Raw genomic sequence first — 15,149 nt, 5'->3', positions numbered from 1 at the left:
TATACAAACTATCCCGTTTTTCGTGCTTTACCTGGAAATTAAAAAAAAATTAATTTTTTTTTTCAAAACTGACAACCTGACGAGTGATACTTTATTTCCTGTCGTTCTTTGGTGTCTTTGACATTTTTAAACAGTCTATCCACGAAATAGTCTAGACGACGAGGGCGAGCGCGGAGGGTCTGCTGAAATAATATTTGAGGAATTCGATTTCGACCAAGCTAAAGGAAAAGAAGGAAGCGGTCACCGAACAAATGGCTACAAATATGCGTACAAGTCACTTTACCCGTGTCTTTAGTTCAGCAGCTGCTTCCCCGGCCCATCATTTCCCGTTTACACTAGACCATTTTCCGTATACCTGACGTGGGTCACAAAGAAGTGGATGGAAGGTATAAAAATGGCGAAAAAAAAATTTGCATAAATCATTAACCGAAGAAAGACCCCAAAATCGATATCGATTTACCCCCTTTTTTTACCCCGTAAAATTCAATCCGTCGGTACTAAGGATTCCTAATGTCTCTCACAGTCGAGAGATTTTGGGCTTTTCGAGGCACGCGCCGTAGTCGCACCTGGGAATTCTTATGCGCGGTAGCCGCATTTTACGGCGGAGTAAATTATAATGAAAAAAAGAAGAAAATACGAAAAAAACAAAAAAAATCAAACGGTGACCATAAGTGGTTTCAATTTACCTGAAACGCGCAATGCCAACGGGTGCCACTTTGTTATCCGAGATGCATTCCAAAAGGACAGCTGCATCAAGCATGTGCCAGTTTCCATATCATCGTACGGCAACCCACTTGACACCATATAGAACAACAGTACCGTAAGTACCACCCTAGGAACCCATGTCTCCCAACACCTAATACATTGCTTGTTAACAGTCCAGCCACAGTGACAGTTTTTTTATCTCTCCGTTCCGACCCACAAAGCAGACTCCAAATTTCAAGAATCACTCTCACATAACCCCCATATCCACCGTTAACGAAAATACGTGTATAACTGATTTTGAAAAACTATCCGTCTTTCGAATCCCATATAAAATGTAAAAAACCCCCATAAGAGGCATATAAACATGAATATACCCATAGGAATATTCATTTTGATGATTTCTAACGAATACCATAATGTTAAAAAAAACCGTGTCAAATTTTGGTATTGCGTCTAACAGATAATTTCTAATTACAGGAGAGAAGCCATTCGACCGTGATAAATGCCGTCCTAATTACCAATAATGTCTACACACGCTACAGCGGGTTCCATAGAAGTTTCGAGAATTCTATGAGTACCCATGATCACCATGGTCCTTTCATGGTATATCCATGGTAAGCCGTCTCAATAAGGGACATATAATTCAGCAAACAATACCAGGTAATTGGTAACCGTTGCTCGTTGATAACCTTAATTTTCTTTTGCGGTGTTTTCAGGAAGTTAATATACAAGAATCATGGTACTGGTGGTGGACGAAGAAAGGAATGGGAAAAAAGAAAGTTCACTGAGTGCCAAGGAGAAAATGGACAAAAAATGATGAGCTTGAAGAAAATGGGATCCCGTGTCCAGGAGCATCGCGAGCCGCGTTTTCCAGATGTCGTTGAAAGGAGTGTCTGCTCACTGTCATCGTATTCTCAAACCAGTACTATGTAGGTATGTATACTATATATACACGTATAAGGGATGATAAATACACCCTCTCTTTTGCAGGACTACACTACCCTGCCATTACGTGGAGTGAGTCTCGTTTACCAGGTTCCCAGTTAAAAAGTCGCAAACAAGGAGCAGAAGGATATAAGGGTTCTCCTAGGCTAAGAACTTAGACTATTGAAAGTTTTTGGAACTCCTTGTAGATACGATTTCGAAATTGCGGGTTTTGCATGTCTATTGTACGGCACGGCGGTAAGGGGTTTGTAAAAAATTGTTATCAGGAGTTTGAATAGAATTTTGAAAATATTTGAGGCCATGAAACTTGGAATATTATCAAGCTCGGGTTTGTTGGGTTGTATATTACAATTATTGGCTTAATTACTGCTGTGTTAAAGTACTAATTTAAGGGGCACTGGGATAACGATTCGTAGAGTATCTGAGGCACGGTATATAATCAATAGTAATTGTATATAACGAACCGTAACGATGACAGCCATGACACTAAATCATATTTAATGTATATCCCGAACGTATCGGATCTTTCGGAATTAAAAGGATTTCCAAATGAGTACCTGCCTTTTTTTTATTGTCTTTCTCTTCCTCGCAGGGCAGAAGGAACAACAAAAAATTGGTATACTATAATCCTAGGGAGGAAGCGTGACGATTTAAGTGTGCCGCTCCTGTCTTCCTTGACTTAACGAGTCCTTCAGGATCACGGAGGAAGCGCCAACACGAGCTACAAACGAGAAGCATGCCGTGTGGATTATGAATTCCTTACGCAGTGCCTTCGACCCTGAGCCAACCCTCGGTTAAGCGTTGTTAGGTTAGGTTAGTAGTTTTCATGTATTTTTTTTTTGCAACCATTTTCGACCGCTGATTTATGACGGGAGGATGTGAGGTGCCTGGAGCCACCCTTGTGTTCCTATTCCGACATCCGGTTTTGTTTCTTCATCAGGCTTCTTCTTCTTCGGGCACGGTTGTCTTCTACGCAGTCTTTTGGCCTCGACAGCGTCAGTGTCTGGTTAGTCAGGATGGTTCGAATTGCAGGATTGGCGGATGAGACGCATTTTGGATATTTATGCGTTTCCTGTGGGATTTGAAAAAATTAATTTTTGAAATCAATTTTTCAGTGTAGCTGTACAGATTTCGTTTTTGAACAAGCGTAAAAGCTGGTCGTATTTTTCAGTTTTTAATTCGTGGAAAAGGATTTCTGGGTCATGACTGTCGGTATACAATGGTTGTAAATTTTCAAAGTGAAAGTGTCCAGCCAATTAGATACAAGGATGAAGAGAAAGGAACATAGAAAAATATTCGATGTCAGATAAGCAGAGTTTATAAATTTTCTTGGACACAGAATTAAGATTCTGATCGCAGGGAATATATATAAAATCTAAAAAGAAATACAGAATAGTCCAAATTGAGTTGTTTCATAAAAGTGCATGTGTTCCACATCGTGCGTTACGTCGACGTACTAAATAAAAAAAAAATTGTCGATAACATTGAAAAGCATCGATGGCAAAGTTTCCGGGTGGTCCAGCGACGTCGCCATTGTCAAAAACGAGGGAAGTAAAAAGTGATTCAAGTATTGTTAAGTGTACCAGCCTTTTGTGATTTTAGAGTAAATTTTTCAAAATTACTTTTCGCAGCAGCTGCCCGCAACCCTGAAGGATGCACAACCAGCCGCAAAACGGAGTCATAAATAATCCAGCGTCAAACAATAGCCAAGAAATCTCGTTCGTATCTCCAGTGTGGCATCATCCAGCGCACCCCAAATATTTACACTAGTCCGGTGGCAAACGGCAAAGTAATAGATTCAAGATGACTTTGCGCTTAAAGTCTGCAACAATGTCGGACCATTTGCCTTCACTGACACGGCTCCCGCCTCCTGCTGTTTGTGCCTTCGACCGCTGGACAATTCGTAACTTTCATAATGCGCGCCACCCTATATTCTTTTCTGGCCAACAATCGAACGATCTGGATCCATTTATCAGATAAAACGCTAATTGTAATGGGATCTTCATACAGGGCAGATGGTCACTATCAATGCACCACCCCTCGCCCAATGAACACTCACTCACTTGTCTATGGGTCATAAACAGTTAATAACCAAAGAAATAAATTCGTACAATTAAATTGTAGGGATATAAAAATATAGTATCGTAGACAGACAGATACTCGAAATCTTATCTGTGCCAGCCATTACTAAAATCATGTCAAAATTCTCTACAGGGTATTTCACATATGACCTGGACATCCATGAAATCGGAAACGAAGAGTGTGAAAATCAGTGACGTTTGAAAAATTCCAGTCTTCGCTGCTGTTAACGGCTGCCCTTTCACTGGACACACCGCAGGGGTGGTTTTACGCGCAGGGGCGTATTGTGCCTCTACAGGCACCCTGTACCAGGGTGTGAGAGGGTGTGACAATTTCCGGTCAGTCAAGAGCCACGCGTCCCACTGGATGTGAGAACGGCTGCGGAACCTTTCCTGAAGCATACAACAATATATGACCTATGGTAGTCCTGTCTAAACGCCCCTGCTGTAACCACCAACTGGCACGGTTGGTCATCCTGCTTTGGAACAACAGGGCTGCCGGACATTATCGATGACATCCTGAAACTTCCCAGCCGACTGGCGACTGTCATCTCGTTATTTATTGTTCAGTTATAGCTTTTGTTTTAACTCGGCTATTCGACAGCTTCGTTACTTCTTTACGTCTGCTTTGTTCATAATGTTTCAACGTTTTGCATAACTTGATTGTCTTCGATTAATTAACATTGGATGCTGTATGGATTTTGTACAAACAATTGTATAGAAATTGTCAACTCCGTTTTTCTTTTCTTCAATTTATAAGTCTTGGTTAACTCCTTTATTGGATACATTTGTAATTCATATATGTTAATGGGTGGATGACTTTTCAAAATTTTGTATATTATTTTTAATCAGTTATTAATATTATTCGTTGCTGTTTTTTAATGAGATGTAATTTAGCCTAGTGATTTTCGCTGCTGGGCAGATATTTAAAGGATCGTTGAAAAAAGTATATGCAGACTTGAGTCTGATTATATCCGTAGAGTCGTATTTATATTTTGATCAATTAATAAATTGCTCCTGGATAAATCGCCATTGGAATCGCAAAGAATAATTCTATTCGGGACGCAAATCGTTAGGATTTCTCAATGGCTTACAATGGCTATTCTTTGTTTCTGTTCGTACTGTATTCGTCATCGTATTTTTCGTTTAGACTAGAGATAGTTTTTTAAAGTAATTACAGATGCATTTTCAAAATCCTACCTGCACCCGTTAACAGACATATATATATTGTATACATATATACCTGTGTATTTCCTCCGTTGAAATAATACTTGTCTTTGAAAAGCCAATAATCCATAAAATCCTCAAGATAATATTTTAACAGTATAAAGATTCATCCACAGTGAATTATTTATCGTATAGCCACATAGAAACGACGATTGTATATTTTTCGTATTTTCGCATGAAAGATCTATATATTCACGTATCCTGTATAAACAATAATTTCGGCGTATCCCCAAACTCGTGCCGATGTCTGCAAAAATCGTTACTATCGGATCAAAAAAAGCGAATTAATTAATTCGATTACCGAATAGTAATATATTTTAATATAACGCACATATGTATTTATATACTCTATACAATCTCTATATATAGGTATTACCTAATTCAAAACATAGGTACGTTATAGCTCTATTATTAGTTACAGGATAAAATCCAATATTACTTTACCGCAGGCTGCTCCTAGGCCTCTCCCGTATTGGCAACTGGTTCAACGAGTAAATGACTAATTACACGACAATGCCAGGGGTCATTGATATTATCATTACCGACTATAGCAGTCAGTTCGCTCGTGCATAATGGCCAGCCAGTAGGCAGAGCAAGCAGAGTAGGTAATGATTGCGTTTTCCAACAGCAGATGGAAAAATGATTTGGTTGTGGATCCAAACGATATTCTCTGATTAATTGTAATTCTCGGTCTTTGAGCCGATTAATTACTTCGAACAGGGTATATCGACGAATCGGTACGCATTACGGATTTATGAAAGATAATAACTGGGTGGGTAGACAAAACCACATTATTTATACCCATTAAAGCATTGGTTACTTCTGTATTTTAATTTCAAAAATATTTGATAATTGACACGTTCAACGTGGGATATAGGTGGATAGAGAAAATGTTTTTGAGAATATCTCGCATCCACGAGTGCCCTGGAGTAGTCTTTAAATTTTTTGACCTAAAATGGAAATAGAATTTGTCGCGAAAAAAAATCGTGATTTTTTGTCACATACGTGGATTATAGGCGTTATCGATTTTTTAATTTTTTTTTCTACTCGGGATTTTTTTACCTGTTTTCTAGAGCAGCTTGATGAAAAATGGTTTAATTGGTATCAATGCACCGAGCCTTGTATATTGGTACTGCTGAAGTACGTGCTCAGTCACTCGTTACTAATTGATCGTTTGAAAACAATTACATGTACATGTAATACAAAAATTGTTACTCACGTTGATTAAAAATTTTCCAGACTCTAGGATTGTTGGAGACTTCATCGTTGATGCAGATCAAAGTACTGCGGACGAACGCATAGACGGAATCATTTTTATGCACTGGAATAATGATACTTCAAAAGTGAAAACTAGTCATGTGAGTTGATTTAAATTATTTTGAAAAAAAAAATTTATGAAAATTTCACAAGGCGATCCATCGAGGATTTTTTTACATATCCACCGGGATCTGCAATCCACTGTTCTAAATCATCCCCAATTTCAATCAAACTGTATAAAAATATTCAAAAGAAATTGAATGCCGATCGCGATCGATCCCATGACCATCTCGTCGTGGTCAGACTATACGGCAGAAGGTTAGTGGTGCCATAGTACACGGTTCTGTGCACGATGTTCTACCGAAGCAAGAGGCCAGTGGGTGGTCCAACTCTTTCACAAGGAAAGCGAGAGCTGTGTCCCCAGCGGCAAACGTGGCGACCATGATGCTCTATTAATTCTCACCTGATTTACCATTACTCATTCGGTAGGCTTATGCCAAGAACGAGAGAGAGAGAGAGAGAGAGAGAGAGCAGAAGTGTATTACGAAAAGGAAAAATAGAGAAATTTAAAATTCGGTAGGCTTATGCCAAGAACGAAAGCGAGAGCTGTGTCCCCAGCGGCAAACGTGGCGACCATGATGCTCTATTAATTCTCACCTGATTTACCATTACTCATTCGGTAGGCTTATGCCAAGAACGAGAGAGAGAGAGAGAGAGAGAGAGAGCAGAAGTGTATTACGAAAAGGAAAAATAGAGAAATTTAAAAACAAAATCATTTATATTCCCAACTTTGGTCACCGGCTGATCTAATCTTATTTGGGAGTATCCAATGACAAAAAGGTAAAAAGAAAAATCGAAAAGTAATTTCCAAATTTTAAACTCACTATCATTTGGGTCCTCGATCGTTAAAAAATTTTGAACGTTCAACCAATTGTTAACTCTAAATGAAAATTTATTTCTCGTCATTCCTCCGGAACCCTTTTGGCCGGCTGATCGTTCCATAACGATAAAGTCTCACCCTCGGGATATGTTTTGTCGTAGTTCCAGGGTAACCTCAATGAGCTGTTACACCGTAGCAATCAATTTAATCCCCTTTAATCGAAGACACGCTCCCAATGGACTCGGATATCATTTCCCATTAGGTTCTTTTTATTTTCCTCGTGACTGGCCCACTGTCTAACGCCTTTTATGTTAACGCATTTAATTCCCTTTTATCTTTGATACCCACTCATGCCACCTTGGGTAACGTTCACGTAACGGTACGTAACGCACGACTCGAATTAGTCGAAAATTTTCCGTAACTTATTCACGCTTCGATTTCCGTGGAATTGTCATTTTTACGCGAATTACGTAATTTTTCATTATCCCGATAAATGCTTCACCTGCCGATACGGTTATCATTCTATCCCACATCGGACACATTGTCTGACTTGTTATTGGCGCTAAATCATAAAACACGTGCAACGATAAACCGTTTTTTTGAAATTTGATAATATTTTTATACCCAACTATTTTTACACTTGATATATCCAATTCTGTGTATTATCTCGATATACATATTTTAATATTGACATTTAATACATACGCAGAAGCTGCTCACTCGATGATCGACGTACTATGATTTTATTTTTGAAAATATTTAACACAATTTACCTGTATTTTGCGGTAATCAACGCACGACCTGGTAAATACGCTTCAATGGCAATTCGGTTGCGTAACATATACATTACGAGTATATTCAATGTTCATATGCATATATATATATATATACACACTTTGAAGTGTACGGCAAATATAATTTGTCATTGGCCATTGATTTTTTTTTATTTTCAAATTTATTTCTTCGGGCTCGTCTATTGAAATAAACGTTCTTTATCCAGTTGAATTTTTTAAGTGCGAGAAAAATTTTTTTTTTCCAGTAGCGAGAAAGCGGAAAGCTCGTAGAGTTATACCGTGAATAATGGCTTCATCCCATAAAGTTAATTGGAGGAACTAAGCATCGGCCGACAATTGAATTAACTATGCGATAAGTTCATTAACTCCCGATCGTAATACGCGCTCGCTCTCATTCTGTAATTCCTTTCACATTGCGCCAACGTTTCAGCTCCACTTCCAATGAATTTCTGACCTCGGGTTATCGTTCAAGGATCATTCAATTACTCGATGCATCCGGCTCTTTGATAACGTGTATTATATAGATATATACATATATATAGATAGATATAACGTACGTACACGTACAGTACAATAGAGAATATGAGAATTGAAATGGGAAATTGATATTAAATACCACTAAATTAAGAGGGATTAAAAAATTTATTTCATAGTGAAATCGATGATTGACGTTTTAATGCTTCGATTAAATTTGACGCGGAATCACTTACGTCTCGTTAGAGAAGCACTTTGTCTTTGCGACGTATAATTTGATCAATGTCAAAATTATTTTAATCCGCGCAAAGATTGATTAAATATATTACTAGATAGGTAGTATCTGGCGCTTAACTAGCTTTACGAGTCTTATACAATATATCAAGTATAAGTTTGATATATCGATATATTAACAAGGTAACTCGAATGGCAACTGTTGAAAGTAGTGGGGATAATTAATAGCCATATATAGCGAATCGACATAGCCGGTTTATATTGGATACTTAAATTAATGTGGATATATATATATATATAAATTAATTTGTTGCCAATTAATTAGATTGCATAGCTGAATTAATTTTAATCTAACGTTGATTCAATTTGACGAAATTTTTTTTCTTTTTTTTTTGAAAAATTTTTCAATCGAACCCATTTGATCCAAGCATCAACTAGACTGATAAATATTTCAATCGGCAGCTGGTCATCTCCCGGAGGCTGGACCGAGATAAAGTTTTTATCGAACTTTGGAATTTTTTTTTTCTGTAGTTGCGAAATACATCATCCCCAAGTCTGGGTACACAGCCGTTACGTAGGTAAGGACTCAGAGGGATGTAAAGCTGGTGATTACCCTGGAGCCCTCTGCAAACAGCTGGAGTAATTAAAAGAGCGGACAACTACTCGAGATCTTCCAGGGAGAGTTGAATGCTGAATCGTCGAGTTCCTGCCGCGACGGACGATGCATACGAAATACTCACCGTCCCTGACTTTTACCTCTTCTTCTTCTTCTTTTTTCCTCGCTTCGTTTCTCCTCGTCTTCTTTTTCTCTCGTTCTTTCACTCCCCTCCCGCTCTCTTTCTCTCTGACCTCTTGAGCCCTCTTCAAAGCTCATAAGCATTTTCGGTTCCCCTACAACTCGTACCCCCCACCCCTTCAACCCCTCCTGACTAAAGTCACGTCCACGCGCAGGCATTCAGACTACTCAGAAAATGGATACCTATTTCGAGAAACAAATAATTCTCGTAAAGAGGTTCTCATGCGGACAGATATATTGAAAATTTTGTATTAATAGAAAACAATTTGTGATTTTACAAAATTAAATTTTTTTTCGTAAAATATGAATTTTCGTCATTTACAGCATTCAAGGAAACGAATTATTACAGATCTTAATGATTTTAGTGATCGTAACACGTAAAGGAGAAACAACAGGCCTGAACGTAGCTGCGAGAAGAATAGGGTTGGTAATAGTTTTGTATTTTCAAAGCCCTTCACGTGCTCCCGTGAGTGTCCCGCGTATCCTGTACTATTCTGAGCATTGGAATACGGCTTAAAGAGGTTATTTTGTTTAATGCAAAATTTCGTAAGAAGAATTGGTCTGCGTAGAGCTATCACGGGAGTAATTTCGCAATCTCGACCGATCAGAATGATTAGTTCTCAAATTTGGCTATTGTCGAAGTCAGTCTGTCTCGGGGCATCGACCGAGGTGTCACGAGCTGCCTCGCGCTCCCGTGCCATTTGTTTATAGTTTTTCTAGCCGTGTTTCGATACGCGATAGAAAGTTCCCGCTCGTGTAGTTCTCGCGGTGCCCTCGCGATATTCAGGAAATTCTATGGATTTTCAGTGATCGTTTCGAAAATGTAGTGCTGTGCACTAGTGCAATGTCCACCCGAGTGTCCTTTGGATGCAGTTCTCGGCCTTCACGGATCAGCTGCACCAGCTCCGGTGAGTTCTCCCAATTTATTAATTGATGAAGAGATTTCAATTGATAGCTCAGTCGTCCAGTTACGTTCTCCATTCGTCGCTCTCTGTCTCTCGCACTATCTGCCGGACTCTTACTCCGACCCTCTCTATCTCAACCTAGCAGCCTGAGCGGCAGCGCATTTCCGTAACCGTCCGCTCCCGTTCGTGCATCTAGTTCCGTTTGCTGATTTAACGCGTGATTATCTCGTTTTGCCGGAGTTGGGCCTGTTCCACCTCAACTCCCAGTTCATACCGACTCTTCAGTTCCCCGTGAAAAAAGAATTGGCGTGCGCCCGCCTGGCTTGCGGATGCATGAGCGAAGGGTCGAAGGTAACGTAGGTTGGTTCTCGAAAATCGTTCTCGGATCTTTCGCTATCGGTGTCGATTTAAGAAAAGTAATACGTTACAACACATGAAGATTAAGGTACACAAGCAGAGGAAGGACCAGACCCATTTTCTACAAGACTGAAAGAAAAGCAATGGAATGCTAAGTATATACATACAGTATATCTATATGTCTTATAGATACGTATAGATAATAATGACCGAGTGAAATATTACGTAGAAATAAATTGAAGGAGAAATTTTCAAAATTTTCTTAAGCGAGTCCATATCTCCCGGGCGCTTTGGCAAATGCGCGAGGCTCTTTTCGAATCCGTCTGGGTTGAGAAATTTCAAAGTTTTCATAACAGCGCCGAGCAGTTCGACGATTATTAACTACTTCAATTATGCGGTCGGTTGTAGATACGAATCCGCGTACCTTACGTAGCCCCTGTTCCTGCTCCTCATTTTCTTCTTCCAAGTCCAGTCTCGCTGCCGCCCGGCGTCGCAGCATCCGTTTGCCAAGCTCCGACTAAATTAATTAGTTTTAGACATTTTCATCTGGCGTCGCTAACTTCAGTGATTCAAGATTTATCGTCGTTCGCCACGGCACCCGCTAACCCGCCGCTTCAAACTTCCCGCGCTCTAACAGCCAACTTCACGCTACACGACTTCATCCAGAGCCAATCGGCATTACGGGATACGCTGTTACGACGCGTCATATTGCGTCTGTAATTTTACTTACGTCATAGGGTTAACCGTCAAATTTGAAAAAAAAATTTGTTATACATTTCGAAATAAAAACCATAATGTCTAAAATATAAATTTTTCTTACAAAAAAAATTTTTTTTTCCCTTATCCCCAAATAGTTCGAAGCATCGCCGGATATTCGCGACCTACAAAATGTGGTTAACCAGTCGTGAAAACGTTCGAGGCGAAACGGTCGGTCGAAAGTCGTCAGAAGTTTCGTGCAAGAGGGTCGGCAATACTAAGGTCTTGGTTGGCCGAGTAAGTCAGACTAGAAGTAACGTACCTGTACCTACGGTTAGTTGGTTCAAGATGCCTCCAGGCATGAATCTACCGTGTAACTATATTTTTATACCAAGCAGCATACGTATTCGGGTATGGTAGAGTAACGCTGTACCACAGCCTCTCGTATTCCCATCCCGGTGTTTGCGCAGGATCTACCTCTTACCCAGCTATCGCTAATGGCTTAAACGTAGCAGCGTGCAGCCACTGTGAACAACCACTAACAATAAGACGTAAGTTGTGCCCCGTCAAAACCGTTAACCAACGACAACAATAATGCGGTTTTCCTAAACCGTCTTCGCACTTACCCTCGGGCGACGAACGGAGCATCTTTTGATCTTGTTAAAATTGCGTTTGCTACAGCCATTCTAACACGTGGATCCCGATACTATTGTACTACCCTTAAGATCCTTGCGTCAGAGGCTTAAGGACACTTGCCTCGGGATATTCACGTAATCCTTATCCCGCGGCTACGGCAGGTGAACCCTCCTTTAATTCGCTTCTTTGGAGCGGTCCATCTTTTTTTAGGTTAGAAACGGGCACCGGCAAGCAGATGCAATTGGACAGCTGATAGGGTTGATTTCGCTGGAATTTAGTAAAGGAGCTTCGCTACGTCCGAGATAAATTTTCGGGGGGGTGGTTATTATCGCGTAATCGATGAACGATGAAATTGATTTTGTGGGTTAAAAAAATTTTGAAAAAAATACACTTCGAACTTACGTCACGTTGTTTGGTGTACATCACGTAATGGCGGATCGATTATTTGCAACTACGTCACGATTCGTTGAAATTTACGTAATCAGAAAAAATTACCTAATCAACGTCGCACGGGACTGTCTGCCGATGTAGAAATCTGATTTGACGATACAAAGCTTCCCCTTGCGATAAAAACACCCTTTGCGCCACTTCGGTATCCTCGTAACGACAGACCCTTGTCGCGTCTTCTCATCGAATATTGTTTTCGCAATTGGCAGCTTCCGAGCAGACCCCTAATTTGCATAACAAATATCATGCAATTGTTCCGTCGTATATTAACGGGGATTATTCAAACCTAATTTGTTTTCTTCGCGGCCGCGTCCCGGTTATAGGGTTCCGGGGGTCGTGCAGAAATCGGGGGGTGGCTCGAGCCGCGGTCTTCCTGCGAGGATATGCCGTTCAGGGCCTGAACAAAAAAAAGCTACCCTAGTTGCCCGCCACGCTACGAAATACAACCCCTGAATTCTAATGCACCCCTTGCACGCTGCGGGATGCCATCGGGATAAAAATATCCGGGCGGGAAAATCGGCCTGATTCAAATTTTACGCTTGAGAAATTTACTATGCGATTTCACGTGTCTTTCCTTTTGTATCTGCTAATTACGTCATACAGTGCTCGGGTTGCTGTATGAAATCTATACAGTATCCGTCGTTAATTATCTCCTAATGGCAGTTTCAGTATTATTTTTCTTATCCATCTGAACTCATCCAGATCGATAGCTGACCCAAGCTGTTCTGCATATTCGATACAGAGATCAATCTGCGATCTTTGGTTCTATATCCTTCTAGAACTCTTTATGTATCGATTACCGATTTCCAATTCACAGTTTATGTAAGGAACCGTGTTCGCCACCGGAAGTCAACCCCGTTACCACCTGGCACCCGGCGACCACCTCGCAGTGTTCCCAACGGAGGGTGATTTGAGGTGACCAGGTGACTCTCACGAGTGATCGCAGATTGAAGTGACTGCTGCCCTAGAGGACGCAGTAAGGGATGCTGACGCCAACCCGACTCCCCGCTGCTTAAACCGTTTTGGCGTATTTGCTACGGAGTGGTACCAAAGTGATATCGCGAAGAGGGTATAGCCCGGCTGAAGAAATGGGGACGATAGGTAACACTAAAAAAGAGAGAGAAGGCGAGCTGGAGTAAAAGAGCAAGACAGGGAGGAAGCGCAGGGGCCCCACATGACCAGGTGAACGGGTCTGGCAAGAATGAAAGCTCCGAGCATATACATTCCCCGTATACCAGGGGGTTCCCCCACTTACGGGTACTGGCTGACGAGCGCTGCCTTCGGGAATCATCGTCAATGTTCGGCATTCGGTCGTATTAACAGTAGACGTTCCTATGGTGGTCATTGAAATATTATTTATTACACATTTTATTCATTTTTATAGTATACATATATTCTTCGGTAAGTATTATACTATATGCTAGATTTGTATGGTCATGCGGTTATTTAGTTATAATTAAAATTGTACGTATTTGTAATTTACTGTACTTTTTTTTTTCACGCTTAGTTTTACATTCGAATTTGAAATGACGTTGCTCGACTCGATTTTATCACTTGCCATATAACATTGCTATACATTTTTTTATTTTTATATAGGCGTAGATTATTACTAGGTCTATTTAACTGACAGGATGTATATGAGAGACGTGTATACATATATATTTTTATATACTATCTATATGATAGTCAGGTGAAACACAGCATCCCTATGCTGGGTTGCTAGTACCTGGATACTTGGCTGCGTATGCACACGTACTCGGGTATACGAGCGTAGAGATACAATATGAATACGTGCGCATATGAAGATGCGCAATGTCGTTGGTGCACAAGTACGTACTTAAGTACTTGAAGCTGTAGGTACAGGACAATTCAGAAAGCTATGAATAGAGGGAACAATGTATTTTACGAAGCCGAACGGTTTTCATTACGTGGGATACGAAAATTGTTGAACGCTCCTCTCCCCTTAGCCTGGGGTGCAGGCTATTTTTTTTTAATAGAAAAAACATTCTCTTTTCTTTTTTAAATCGTTGTCTGAGCTTTTACGATGAAATTGTGAAATACGCGGAAAAATATTTCATGGAAACGGCCTCGGTAGAGTTTCGTTATGAAACTTTGCATTTGTTTTCTTTTTTCAGTCCTGATTATGGAACGTCCTTTGGCGGACGAACGTAATTTTGCGCTTTTACTAATTAGTATACCGAGGACTTTCCGAACTATGGTGCCTTGCTGAATTTTCCATAAACACGGTATTACAACTTTTTCAAAAATTTCGTACTTGTACCATAATACAGAAGGCACTGGAATGTATAGCAAAAAATATCGAATGACAAACCACAGACAGATTCTAATTAGGATAGCTGCTTTTTTTTTCATAGCTATTAAAAAAAAAAAAGAAAAATACGTAAAAAGTAAGAAAAATGCAAAAATTCACAACACTCGTCAAATCCGGCAAAGTTATAATCCCAAGTTCCAAAGATCCATGGTCTCCGTATATTCGGGTAGTGGAATGGCGAGGGTCTCGGAATACGGAAAAGAATTACGTTAATTATTCAGAATTGTTATTACGTATTGCGGGAGTCGGCGTCTGATACCCTTGGGCTTGCAAGGGGAACCGCCATAAACGGTCGCGCAAGGCATAAGGTAAAGTAGGAGGACCTTATAGCAGTAGCAAAGAAGCTGAGTGAGAAGGGGCGGCGGGGGGGGGGGGGGAATGTGCGG

At 40.3% G+C, this 15,149-nt stretch overlaps 1 long non-coding RNA gene across 1 annotated transcript; it reads left to right on the top strand.

Moving 5' to 3' along the window:
* Positions 1–82: 82 nt before the first annotated feature.
* LOC107275110 lies at positions 83–4,626 on the top strand. The gene is made up of 4 exons (XR_001539624.2): positions 83–820; positions 1,183–1,365; positions 1,422–1,638; positions 1,696–4,626. It is a non-coding gene; the product is annotated as an uncharacterized LOC107275110 (long non-coding RNA).
* Positions 4,627–15,149: the final 10,523 nt, after the last annotated feature.

The sequence above is a fragment of the Cephus cinctus genome, unplaced genomic scaffold (assembly GCF_000341935.2).
Source record: "Cephus cinctus unplaced genomic scaffold, Ccin1 Ccin1_scaffold0123, whole genome shotgun sequence".
Lineage (NCBI taxonomy): Eukaryota > Metazoa > Arthropoda > Insecta > Hymenoptera > Cephidae > Cephus > Cephus cinctus.
This window is presented reverse-complemented; position numbering and strand designations above follow the sequence as displayed.